This window comes from Equus asinus, chromosome 5 (genome assembly GCF_041296235.1).
Source record: "Equus asinus isolate D_3611 breed Donkey chromosome 5, EquAss-T2T_v2, whole genome shotgun sequence".
NCBI lineage: Eukaryota > Metazoa > Chordata > Mammalia > Perissodactyla > Equidae > Equus > Equus asinus.
The window spans coordinates 107,094,877-107,107,179 of NC_091794.1; the positions used below are offsets into that span (position 1 = coordinate 107,094,877).

General features: G+C 47.1%; 1 long non-coding RNA gene across 1 annotated transcript; it reads left to right on the forward strand.

Annotated features, from left to right (window-relative positions):
- Positions 1-45: 45 nt before the first annotated feature.
- On the forward strand, positions 46-11,811 carry LOC123285653 (uncharacterized). Its single transcript, XR_006527445.2, has 3 exons — positions 46-5,036; positions 7,411-7,586; positions 9,543-11,811. It is a non-coding gene; the product is annotated as an uncharacterized lncRNA (long non-coding RNA).
- Positions 11,812-12,303: the final 492 nt, after the last annotated feature.

Genomic DNA, 12,303 nt, shown 5'->3' on the forward strand with positions numbered 1-12,303 from the left:
CACCCGCAGCCCTTCTCTCCGGCCCTGCGTTTTGCTGTACATAGTAGGGGCTGTCTTCTGCGACGCACGAGGGCCCCAGAAGTGGCCCAGGAAAGTAGTTGTGTCGTGGAGGAAACCTGGAGCCGGGTTGCTGGCTCCTCCCCAGGACCTGGCATCAGCTGTGGGACCTGGAACGGGTTACCTGACCTCCCCAGGCCTCGCTTTTCTCCATCTATAGAACCAGCGGCTTACTTCATCCCATTTTCAGCGTTCACAAGTAGTGATCGAGGTGTCCCAGGAGCACACTATTGCCACGCCTCCACCAGACAGCTTCAAATCTCTGCTTACACCCTGTGACCTTGAAGACGCTAACCTGAGACTCTCTTCATCTGTACAATGGGTGCGATGGGAGTACCCGCCTCAGGGGTTATCTTGGCCTCTGATAAGTGCTCGGGAAACGGTAGCTTGCACCTGTGCGGCTTTAATAGAAATATAGTACATGGGAATAAGGCCTTCTCTGTAGGGCGCGGTGAGGTGTATAAATGAGATAAAATGGTCAGCTGCCTCTCACGGCACTCAGTGGATGGCAGGCCAATCCTCTTCCCCGCTCCTACCTTTATCATGCAGTGTGTGACCCTCATCTTGCAGCAACCTTGTGCCCACTTTTCTCCCAGCCCTACGGTGCTGTCAGTGCCCCCAGTGGGGCCTCAGCTATTAGGGAGGCAGCTGTTCCTTACTGCCGTGGCCCTTTCTCTCAGAAGCCCTGAGTGACTGTGGGTTTGTTAACGCAGGGCCACTGCTGCGCTGACCAGCCAGACCACCCAGGGCCACCTCCTGGACCTCCCTACTCCTAGGGCATCTTAGATGTGTCCCTTCTCCAGACCCACCTTCCTCCCACCCCGGAGAATGAATGCATGGTCACCTCTGCTGACGCTGGGCCGCCAAAGAGAGGGGAGTCTCACCAGAGAGAGAAAATTTATAGCAGCTTTCTATTTCATGAAGCTTCCAATCGAGCTAGGGGCGTTGGCAACCAGCAGAGGGAACTTGGCGGTGGCAAGCAGAACTAAGTGGAGCCAACAGGTGTGATTACCACACAGGATGTTGGGCAAGAGGGTTCCAGGAAAGCTGGAGAGCTGAGGGGGCTGGGCCCCCATATCACCAAGGCCAGGGGCCATCTGAGGGCCTGTAGCGGGCTGCTGGGCCTCAGAAAGGATTTGGGCCATACTGGGTGAGACCTGTGCAGAGGGTCAAGGAGCTAGGTGCCCGCTGGGCTGCCTCCACGCTGCAAGTAGGCAGGAGGGTTTAGGGCAGGGGCCAGCAGAACCGGACTGGGCGATGCCAGGACTCTTGGCCGAGAGCCCTTCTCATGCTCCATAACCCTGGGTGCACCCGGCACCCACACAACTATGTAAACTGGGGCCTAGGGAGATGGGAGGAGTCAGGCGCGCAGAGACTCAGATGAGGCAAGGGGACTTTCCCCAGATCCCTGTGCAGCCATCACAAGGCCATCTTTTAAAATATCCCAAAGCCAAGTCAACTGCAACCAGCTTATTAAGAAAATGTGTGTGTCCCCTTAGGTGTCACTTAGGTGGGGTGGGTTTTGAGGACTGACGTGAAATGAGCCTAGGTGTCACAGCTGTTCTCCTCGCTGTTTCTTCCACTCCCACACATCATGGAGATGTTTTCATTTCTCTGCCCTCCTCCCTCACCTTAGTGCCAATCTCAGTCTCCCCCCGACTCTGTACCTTCTGGTCTGATCCGGACCATTGTTTTGCTTTCTTTCCATCATGAAAACAATTTGGTCTTATCCAGGTGTGAGAGTATTGCCCCCCAAAATCTAAAACCTCGTGCGTGTGGGCCTTGTGAGTGGCTTCAGCACATTTGCCTACCTGAAGCTTTTCTCATTTCTGCACTAAGAGTAGCTGCAAGACATGCCAGGCCACATCGCAAGGATCTGCGTGTGCCCCAAACCCTCTGAAGGAAGCCGGAAGAAAGATGCTCCTTGGGGGTCCTGTGACCCGAACTGTGTCTGTGGCTTATCCCACACTTGTCAAGGAGCACCCTGGAGCTCTCTTCGTGAAGCTATTTTTCCTCCTCCTAAACTGCGGGCTAGGCAGAAGTCAGGGTTACCTCAGCCTGCTTCACAGACATGGAAAGTGAGACCCAGAGCGATGAATGACTCACAAGAGATGTCTGCAGAGTTAGAAATAAAATCACGTTGCAGTTTCTATTTTCAGGCACCACTCACTAAGTCAGCTCTACTACTCGCGCACTCTTTGCTTTCTGCATGGGGTCGGGGGGAAGGAGAGAACAGGCGCTGTGGATTTTCAACCACAAGTAGGTCTTTTTATCCCCAGACATGAGAAAGCTCAGAACTCTTCTTTTTTTTTTAACATAGGCTTCACAAAGTCTACATAAAGTAGCTATGTATTAGTTTTCTATTGCTGCCATAAAAATCTACCACTATTTAGTGGCTTAAACAATGCAGATGTGTTATCTTATAGTCCTATAGATCAGAAGTCCGATGTGGGTCTCACTGGGCTAAAGCAAGGGGTCACAGGGCTGCATTCCTTTCTAGGGGAGCCCTTTTCCTGCTCATTTGGGTGTTGGCAGAATTGGGTTCCTTGCGATTTGAGGACTGAGATCCCTGTTTCCTTGCTGCCTGTGAGCTGAGGGCCATACCCAGTTTCCAGACACTACCACGTTCCTTGGCTTGTAGCCCCCTCCTCCATCTTCAAAGCCGGCAGTGGAAGGCAGAATGCTTTCAGTCTCTTCTCCTTCTGTTGCAGCTTCATCTCTCTGACCCAGTGGGGAAGGGCCTCTGCTTTCAAGGACTTGCACGATTAGATTGGATTATCCTCAGATTATCCAGGATAAACTCACCATCTCAGAGTCCAGACCCTTCACCATACCTGCCAAGTTCCTTTTGCCATGTAAGGTGACATGTTCACAGATTCCAGACATTAGGGCCTGGACATCTTTATGGAATCATTATTTTGCCTGCCACAAATTATAAGTTTATAGCTTCTCAAACCTCTTAATTGTCCAGGATCTTTATCACATGAATTTTTCATAACAGCTTTACTGAGATATAATTCACATACTGTTCAATTCACCCATTTAAAGTGTACGATTCAATGATTTTTAGCATAGTCACAGTGTTGTGCAACCATCATCACAATCAATTTAGAACACTTTCATCACTCCAACAAGAAACCCTGTACCTATTAGCAGTCACTCCACATTTCCTCCCAACCTTCTCAATCCTAGGCCACCAGTCTGCTTGCTGTCTCTGTAGATTTGCTGATTCTGGACATTTCGTGTAAGTGGAATCATACAATATGTGGCCTTTGTGTATATGTATGTTATATAGACACACGTATGTTATATATGTGTTATATAGACACATGTTTGTTGCATAAACAATGTTTCTAAGGTTCGTCCATATTGTAGCATGTATCAGTGCTTCACTCCTTTTTATTGCTAAATAATATTTGATTGTATGGATACACCACGTTTTCCTTATCCACTCGTCAGTTCATGGACACTTGGGTTCTTTCCGCTTTTTGGCTATCATGAATAATGCTGCTACAAATGTATGTGTGCATGTTTTTGTGTGGACATATGTCTTCATTTCCCTTGGGGTTATACCCTGGAGTAGAATTGCTTGGTCATATGCTAACTCTATGTTTAACCTTTTGAGGAATTGCCAGATTATTTTCCACAGTGGCTGTACCATTTTACATTCCCACCAACGATGTACAAGGATTCCTATTTCTCCACATCCTCACCAATACGTGTTATCATCTGACTTTTTGATTATAGCCATTCTCTTGAGGCTGAAGTAGGATCTAATTGTGGTTTTGATTTGCAATTTCCTGATGGCTCATGACATTGAGCATCTTTTCATGTGCTTATTGGCCATTTGTAGATCTTATTTGAAGAAATGTCTAGTCAGAGTCTTTGCCCATTTTTCAATTGGGTTGTCTTTTTGTTATTGAGTTGTTAGAATTCTTCGTATATTCTGGATACATGTCCCTTACCAGGTATACGAATGCAAAAGTTTTCTCCTATTCTGTGGGTTGTCTTTTCACTTTCTTGAGCGTGTCCTTTGCAGCACAAGAGCTTTTAATTCTGATGATATCCGATTTATCTATTTTTTCTTTCATTGCTTGTGCTTTTGGTGTCATATCTAAGAAGGCTTTGCCTCATCCAGTGTCATGAAAATTTATGCCGTGTTTTCTTCTAAGAGTTTAATAGTTTTAGCTCTTACATTTAGGCTTTTAATGCATTTTTAGTTAATTTTGGTACACGATGTGAGAGGTAGGGGGTCCAACATCATTCCTTTGCGTGTGGATATCAGTTGTCCCAGCATACTTTGTTGAATTGTCAACAAAGTGTGTGCTCCACAAACATCTACTTGGATGACTATGCAACAGTGACGTGACCAAAGTCCCTACCCGGTCCAGTGGGACAGACCCTGGAAGACCAATGCCTGGCAAACAGCAGACCCTCAAAAAATGTTTGTCAAATGAATATGGTGCCAGGTGGGGAGCCAGAGCCACCAAGCTTAAGTGCTTAAGTCCCCTTTGCTCCGCACGTGGCTATGATGACTCCAGGAATATTTTCTCCAAGTGGCCACTTACAATCTGAAGAGGTGCGTTGGTTCCCTTGGGCAAAATGGGAAAACTCGCAGTGCTACTACTGCCTGAGCTAGATCTCAGAAAAAATCCCAAATTTTGTTTTGAGGCTGCCCAGGGGACAAGGGGTCAAGGGAAAAGAAGAGAGGACACTGGGGAGCAGCTGGCCTGGACGGGAACCAGGACAGAGGACCTTGAGTAACGAAGCAACAGACACCTGTACTCAAGGTCAACATTTCTTGCCTTCAGCTTCAAGAGGCAAAAGCAGGGAAAAGCTCTTGGCTGGCAGAAGAAATGAAAAGATAAAAGTGCTGGCAGCCACCCAGACATCTCTGCACCAGCAAAAGCTGCATCAGATCCTTCAGGCCAAGTGGAGACGCAGCCTGGGGACAGCAAAGCTTCTGGAGCAGGCAATGGGTAAGCCTGGGGTCTGGGGGAAGGATGGGGTATGCTTGCAGGGGAAACGTGGTGGTCAGCAGGACCTCAAGACACGGAGGCTGGCTTCTCATTGGCTTCTCCAGGAAGCAGACACTGTCTGCCTTTCCCGGCTCTGACGCTGCAGTAGCCTGGTCTCGGGCCAGGAGTTTGGGAGCCTCTGGTCAGCCAGCAGCTCCCAAGTGGCTGCAGGGTCACAGCAGGGGACAACTGGGCACTCATAAGCCCCTTCCACTCCTCCCTTCTCCAGTCCTGGAGATACAGGTAAGGTACTCCTCATTCGTTCATCCAATACCACACACCAGGCTGTGCTAGACTCAGGGGACTTGGCTGCAAACAAGGTGCCTGTTCTCAAGGAGCTTATAGTCTACTCCAAGTTGGGGGGGTGTGGTGGGGAGATGGACAATAAACAAGTAAAAGAATAATTACAGAGTGACAAGTGAGATGAAGAAAATAAAACAGAATAACGGAGGAAAGTCTCTCCAAGGGGTGACATTTGACTGACACTAGAGGGAGAGAGCCCAGTTGTGCAAGAGCTGGAGGAAGGATGTTCCAAGCCAAGAGAATAGCACATACAAAGGCCCCGAGGCAGGAAATAGCTTGGCATCTCTGAAGAACTGAAAGGAGGCCAGTGCGGCTGGAGCACTAAGCAAGAGACAGCCCAAGAACAGGTCACGGAGCTGGGACACACAGGGCCTTGTAGGCCGTGGCGAGGAAGGTGGATCTGATTCTAATTTGTAATGGAAGGCTCTGGGGAATTTTAAATAAGAGAGTGACAAGACCAGTTTTCACTTTGGAGAAGTCCCCTGGGCTCCTGGGCCGTGGGCCTAGAGGAGAGGCACATTGAGTGGATGGGGGTTATCAAAGGGTCCAGACTGGCTAGTGGCAAAACTCCAGGGTGTTTTGAAATTCTCACAGTTCCCAAGAAGAGGGGGCACGGCACACCACCCACACAGTGCCAAGGCGGGGTACCAGGGTCAGCCATGAGCAGAAGGAACCAAGGGAAATGTGGGGAAGCGCCTTTCTTGTGGCTTCCGTGGGAAGGCACAGGCAAGGCAGGGTAAGCAGGTAAGTATTGGTTAGTGTGAATAGTATCATCAGGCTCCAAGGCATAGGGGCTGCCCCCGAATTGTCTGTTACCTGGTGATGAGGGCAGGTGGACAGCAGCCCTGAGTGCGAGAGCCTGACAGAGGAGGGGTTGGGATGTGGGTTCTGGATTGGATGGTTTGCATATGACAGGCACACTCAGGGTGAATCATTTCCTATCTCTAGGAGTTGGCTGGCCCTGGGAGGGGCAGTCCCTCAAGGGTCAGCAAGGCCTGACTGTCAAAGCATCAGAAACAAACACATGGTTAACACACAGGGGCACCTGTATTCTGTGGAGAGAGGCTCAGGAGAGGAAATTGACAAGATATGCTAATGGGTTAGGTGTAGGTGATGAGGGGGGAGGAAGAATCAGGGATGCTGCCAGGCTTTTGGCTTAAGCCAGTAGGTCCCCTCAATCTTGAAGAAGGTGTTTGAGGAACCAGGAGACATAGCTACCCTCAGGGACCTTAAACTCTCATAAAGGAGGCAGGCTTCAAATAGGGACAGTTGTCAAGTCAAGTCAGTGGCATTAGGCTCCCTGAAGTATGAGCGTAGCTTGCCTTAAATAACAGAAATGTGGCTGAAAAGCAATACATAATGCAAAAATTTATACTAATCATTTAGAAATCATGTTTCCCCCATGTACTTATATGATCATTTCGACAACTGTGATTTCTGATTGGCTTTCCAATCCCAGGCCCTGGACCCTTCTGTGATGAGGGTTTCTGCTGCCATCATCCAGGAATTTCATGCTTCTATAACCCCATCTTATCTGTGTTAGAAAATGTCTTCATAAGAATTTAAGATGAAGCCTTTCAAAAATATAGACTCTTTTGACCATGTAAATAATTGCCTTTTAACGTTTTTGTTTTGTAAGATCTAATTTCATTAAATTCAATTATATGTAACAGTAAATAACTCATTATTATTATTATTTTAAAATCAAGATTAAGCAAACAGGGCACCCAAGACCTAAAGTAGGTCACTAAAATAGGTGCTCAATAAAAAAATTTTCTGTGATTTGATTTGATGGTGCAGCCTCCACGAAAGGGGGGGACTGGTGATGCCTTCACGTCTGTCGCAAAGTCACGTGGAAACTCTCCCCCAGAATATAACCTTGACCTGGTAAGGGACCAAGTGAGCTGGGGATGTTATAACAGCTAGAGTTAACGTTCTCGAGTTCTTGCTAACTCAGATGTCACACAGCATCTACTGTGGTGGTGGATGTATTGATTGCTGGTGAGAAATCTGATTGTGTCGTTTGGGCCAGGTGATGACAAGAGTTGTGTCGCTTTCCCTGACCAACCTCCCTTGATGCTGGAGCACTCTGTCATATCAGCTGGAATTCACACGTTTGGGACACCCACAAACATCCGTTGTTATTGTTTTCCAGCCTCTCTGTTTTATGGGAAGCGTCTTGTCAACGGGACTATAAACACTTTGAAGGTGAGCTGTCTGGTGGCTGTTATATCCCATGAACATAAACCCCTCCCCAGCAACCAGCACGAGGTTCTTCTTAATACTTGTTGGTTAAATGGATGAATTAACTAATATAACATAGTTGTTAGCTGGCAGATCTTTGTCAGACCACTTATTATTTTTTACATTTGCAAATAGTCACATTTGGTTGTGCATCAAAGGACAGTATCAGGAGACTGAAAGGACAACCCACAGAATAGGAGGAAATATTCACAAATCATATGTCTGATTAGGGATTGATTTTCAGAATATGTAAAGAACTCTTCCAACTCAACAAGAAAAACCAAACAGCTCAATTCAAAAGTGGGCAAAGGACTTTGACATTTTTCCAGAGAAAATATACAAATGGCTAATGAGCACATGAAAAGATGCTCAACATCATTAGTCATTAGGCACATGCAAATCAAAACCGCAATGAGACACCACTTCACACTCACTAGAATGGCTATAATCAAACAAAAAAACAAAAAAGGGAAAATAACAAGAGTCGGCAAGGATGTAGAGAAACTGGAACCCTCATGCGTTGCTTGTGGGAATGTAAAATGGTGCAGCTGCTGTGGGAAATAATTTAGAGGTGCCCCAAAAAGTTACACATGGAATTACTGTGTGATCCAGCAGTTCCATTCCTGGGTGTGTATCCAAAAGAATTGAAAGCCGGGACTCAGATGCTTGTACACCAACGTTCACAGTAGCATTATTCACAACAGTCAAAAGGCGGAAACAACCCAAGTGTCAGTCAACAGACAAATAGATAAACAAATGTGGTATATCCACACCATGAAATATTATTCACCCACAAAAAGGAATGAAATTCTAACACATGCTATAACATGGATGAAACTTGAAAACATTATAAGTGGAAGAAGCCAGACACAAAAAGATAAACGTTGTATGATTCCATTTATATGCAATGCCTAAAATAGGCACATTCATAGAGACAGAAAGTAGAATGGTGGTTGCCAGGGGCAGAGGGAGGGGGAAATGGGGAATTGCTGTTTATTGGGTGCAGAGTTTCTGTTTGGGAACATGTGAAAAGTTCTGGAAATGAATTGTGGTAATGGTTACTCAACATTATGAATACTTAACAAATTGTACTCTTAAAAATGATTAAAGTGAGAAGTGTTACGTTATATATACTTTATCTCAATAAAAACAAAATCACTAAAAAGAACAAAACAGTCACATTGGGACAGCATCCCGTGGTTGAGGAGCTAAGAGGGGCTTGGCTTGTGTGGTATCACTTAACCCAGGATGCTGGCCTGTCTCTGGGGATAAGGACAAGCCAGTGTGTGTACGGGGAAGGTTAGACACATGGAGGTTTATCCCTGAGGCTCACACCTGTCAGAGGTGGGACAGCAATCAATGTCTACGCAGCAAAAACAGAACCCCTTCAAGGGTCCAGATCTTGTCTCCACTTCTGTGTCCTTCTTGACTCCTCAACTACGCCTGTCCAGCTGCAACTTTAGTGTAAAGGAAAATTGTGTGTTAGCTTAAGTCAGACACTTTGCCTTAATTGTCAGTCCAGTACGGAAGAATGTTGAGTTCCTGTGAGTCCCTGTTACAAATTAAAGGCATGTGAAATTCAAACACACACCAGGGTCTCTGGAGCACGGCACTCCCAGAACCCGTGCAATTGTGTAACATGACAATGATGTTCTCCCAACTCTTCTAGAATTAAGCCCCTCATGGATGAGGCCCCAAATGCGCTTATCTGTATTAAGTTTCAGGATGTTGGGTAATGTTAGAGCGAGGCTCCCAGGTACTTGAAGAAATCCAGATTACAAATAGAATTCCAATGAGTGCAGCCGTTAGAAGAACTAGTATTTAGAGGTGAGGCAGGAAGTGTAAATGGAGCCCTAATTAATGCATGTGCTGATTGTGCTTTTCCGCAATTGACAGACCAACTCTGACTTTTTTGCAAAGCTTTTGTGTGTAGTTGGTGAACAAGGGGGCTCGTTGGATACAAAAGAGAACAACTTCATCTTCCCCCGCTGCCGGTTCACACCTGCCAAGATGCTCCAGCTCCACCCTTGGACCAAATCTAAGGGCGAAATATGACTTTCCTGGCTTCTCTCTCCACCTGGGATTAAAATGTCGACTCTCCTGTAATAGTCAAAACCCCAAAGTTACAGCTTTTCCCCACCCCACCCCAGCTCCTGGTGGGGAGGGGCTGGGACACCGTTTCTCCGCGGGTGCGTCCTCAGCTTGCTGGCTGTAGTCTCCAGGATGGCGGCCGGGCTGGAAGAAGACACAACGAGGGGACATCTGCGTTTTACGTGGACTGGGAGGTTGTGCGCTGGCATCGCTGCTCCCTAGGCTCAGCAGGTATTTCAAGCTTATCACACCAGGCGCTTTGGAGAAGCGCTCACACCTGCTGACCTTCTGATTCCAGGGGCAACACCTTCTCTGGCTGGTCTTCTGTCATCTGTAATTCCACCCCGGCCCTCAGAGATCAGACCCCTTCCTCTGAGGTTGCCTTCCTCCTCCAGGCGCCTGTTGCGAAGATCTAAGACTCTCCAAGACCCACACCTGCTCCCCAGAACCTCCCACCTTAGACTGGCTGTCAGGGAAAGGATGTCACCGCCAGGGGCCACATAGCCAGGCGCCCCCTCCCCACCTTTAGATTTCTCAGGTGGGAGTTGAGCCCCAGGCCATTTCGTCCCTGGCCCTGGGGGACAAGTGCCTGCTCCCTGAGTCCTCTCCATAAAGGTCCTTCCAGTCAGCTGGGGGTGAGGGAGAGGCAAGCCCCTGCTCCTCCACGCCTGGGTGATGCTCACGAGACACCCACCACCGAAACACCTTCTTTCCCTAACCTCAAATGTGCTGCATTTTCTTACTTCCTCAAAACAGTTATTGAGCTAATCGCTGCAAACTGTCACTTGCCTCTTCCTTTGCGTGTTCGTCCAGTCGTCCACACCCCCTCTGGAGTGGGAATGGTGGCCTCTAAAGACTGGGCCCGAAACTGAAATGGATCCCAGGCCCCATTTGGACGTCCGATGACACATGTCTTTAAGGACCAAAACACTGAGAGCAAAGCCAGGATTTCTTTTTCTTGTCTTTAAGAGTTTTGCTTAATATTAAGTCTAAAAGGTGAAAAATTCTCAGCAGGACTCAGGGGATCTATACAAATCATTGAGTGACTTCAAGACGCCCAGAAAATTGCTCAAAAACACGTCACTGGTAACAGCTCCAGCAGCTAAGGAAGGTCCTTACGGCCCCACTCGGAGCATCAACAAACCAGCATTCTCCTCCATGAGACCATTCCATCCCCCTCTCCCGCACCGTGCCTGGCACATAGGATCTAAACAAAGCCTGAACTGCGTTACAATCTAAGGATAAAGCAGGGAGACCCACAGAGACCAGGAGTTTATTCTTCAAGGAGTTCACTCTTCTCCTTAAAAACATTCTTTTAAATTAGATTTTAGACATTAAAAAAATCACTCTGCTGCTTTATTTTATTACTCTTCTCTTATATTAAATTGTGCCCTTGGTGGCTTAGAAATATAATGAGTGAAGTCTATAAAACAAAACGGCAGGCATGTTAAACTTGCCTATATTTTTAAAAAGTGGGCCCCTAACATCCTCCTGTAGAAAAGTCTGAGCGTCCTGAATATACGAAGAAGGAAGACATGGTGTTCAATTGAGCCTTCTGGCCTACCCAATATCCTTTTCTCCTTTTTCTAGTAACAGACCCTTGATTTTATTCAGTGTGGCAATGTACACAGCTGTAACACTACATTTCCAAGCTTTCTTTGCAGCTAAAGACGGCCACATGGCTAAGTTCTGGCCAATGAGATGTAAGCAGAAGTTGTCAAGTAAAACTGATGAAAAGGGAGACAGGTGGCTGGCATGTGCTTTTTCCACATTCTTCCTCCAGCTACTCCTTGCTTCCTGCCTAGAATGCTGATATGACAGCTGGGACTCCAGCAACTCTCTTGGCTCATGAGGTGACTGTGAGATTGGAAGTCACATGCTAAGAATGACAGGACAGAAAGGTAGCAGGAGCCTAGCTCCCTGTTCTGGTGCTGGGGACACAGCAGTGAATGAAACAGCTAATTCCTCGCTTTGGGGGAGGTTGCATTCCAGAGCAGGGAGACAAATAACAACAAATAAACAAGTAAGTGTACAATCTCAGATGCTGATATGCCTGCTCAGAAGAGAGATAAAGCCAGGCAAGGAAGATAGTACTTGTGTGCCAGGTTTTTAAATTTATTTATTTTATTTTTATTTTCATTTTCATTTTCATTTCTTTTGCTGAGCAAGATTCACCCTGAGCTAACATCTGCTGCCCATCCTCCTCCTTTTTTTGCTTGAGGAAGATTCGCCCTGAGCTAACATCTGTGCCAATCTTCCTCTATTTTCTATGTGGGATGCCACCATAGCACAGCTGACGAGTGGTGTAGGTCTGCACCCAGGATCCGAACCTGAGAACCCAGCCACTGAAGCAGAGCATGGGGCTGGCTCCTGGTGTGCTGTTTTTAAGAAGGGAGGGACTCTGATAAGGGGACATTTGGACACAGACCAAGAGATGTGGGTTCCATGGGCAGACTGAAAGGTGCTTATGGCCAAGGTCGTAATTTCAAGGACCCCAGGAAGGCTTCCTTGCGCTGAAAATACTTTTCATCTGACTGCCAGGGTCTGAAGGTGCCCTGTCACCCTCTTGCAGTTAGTGTCTTCATTCTTC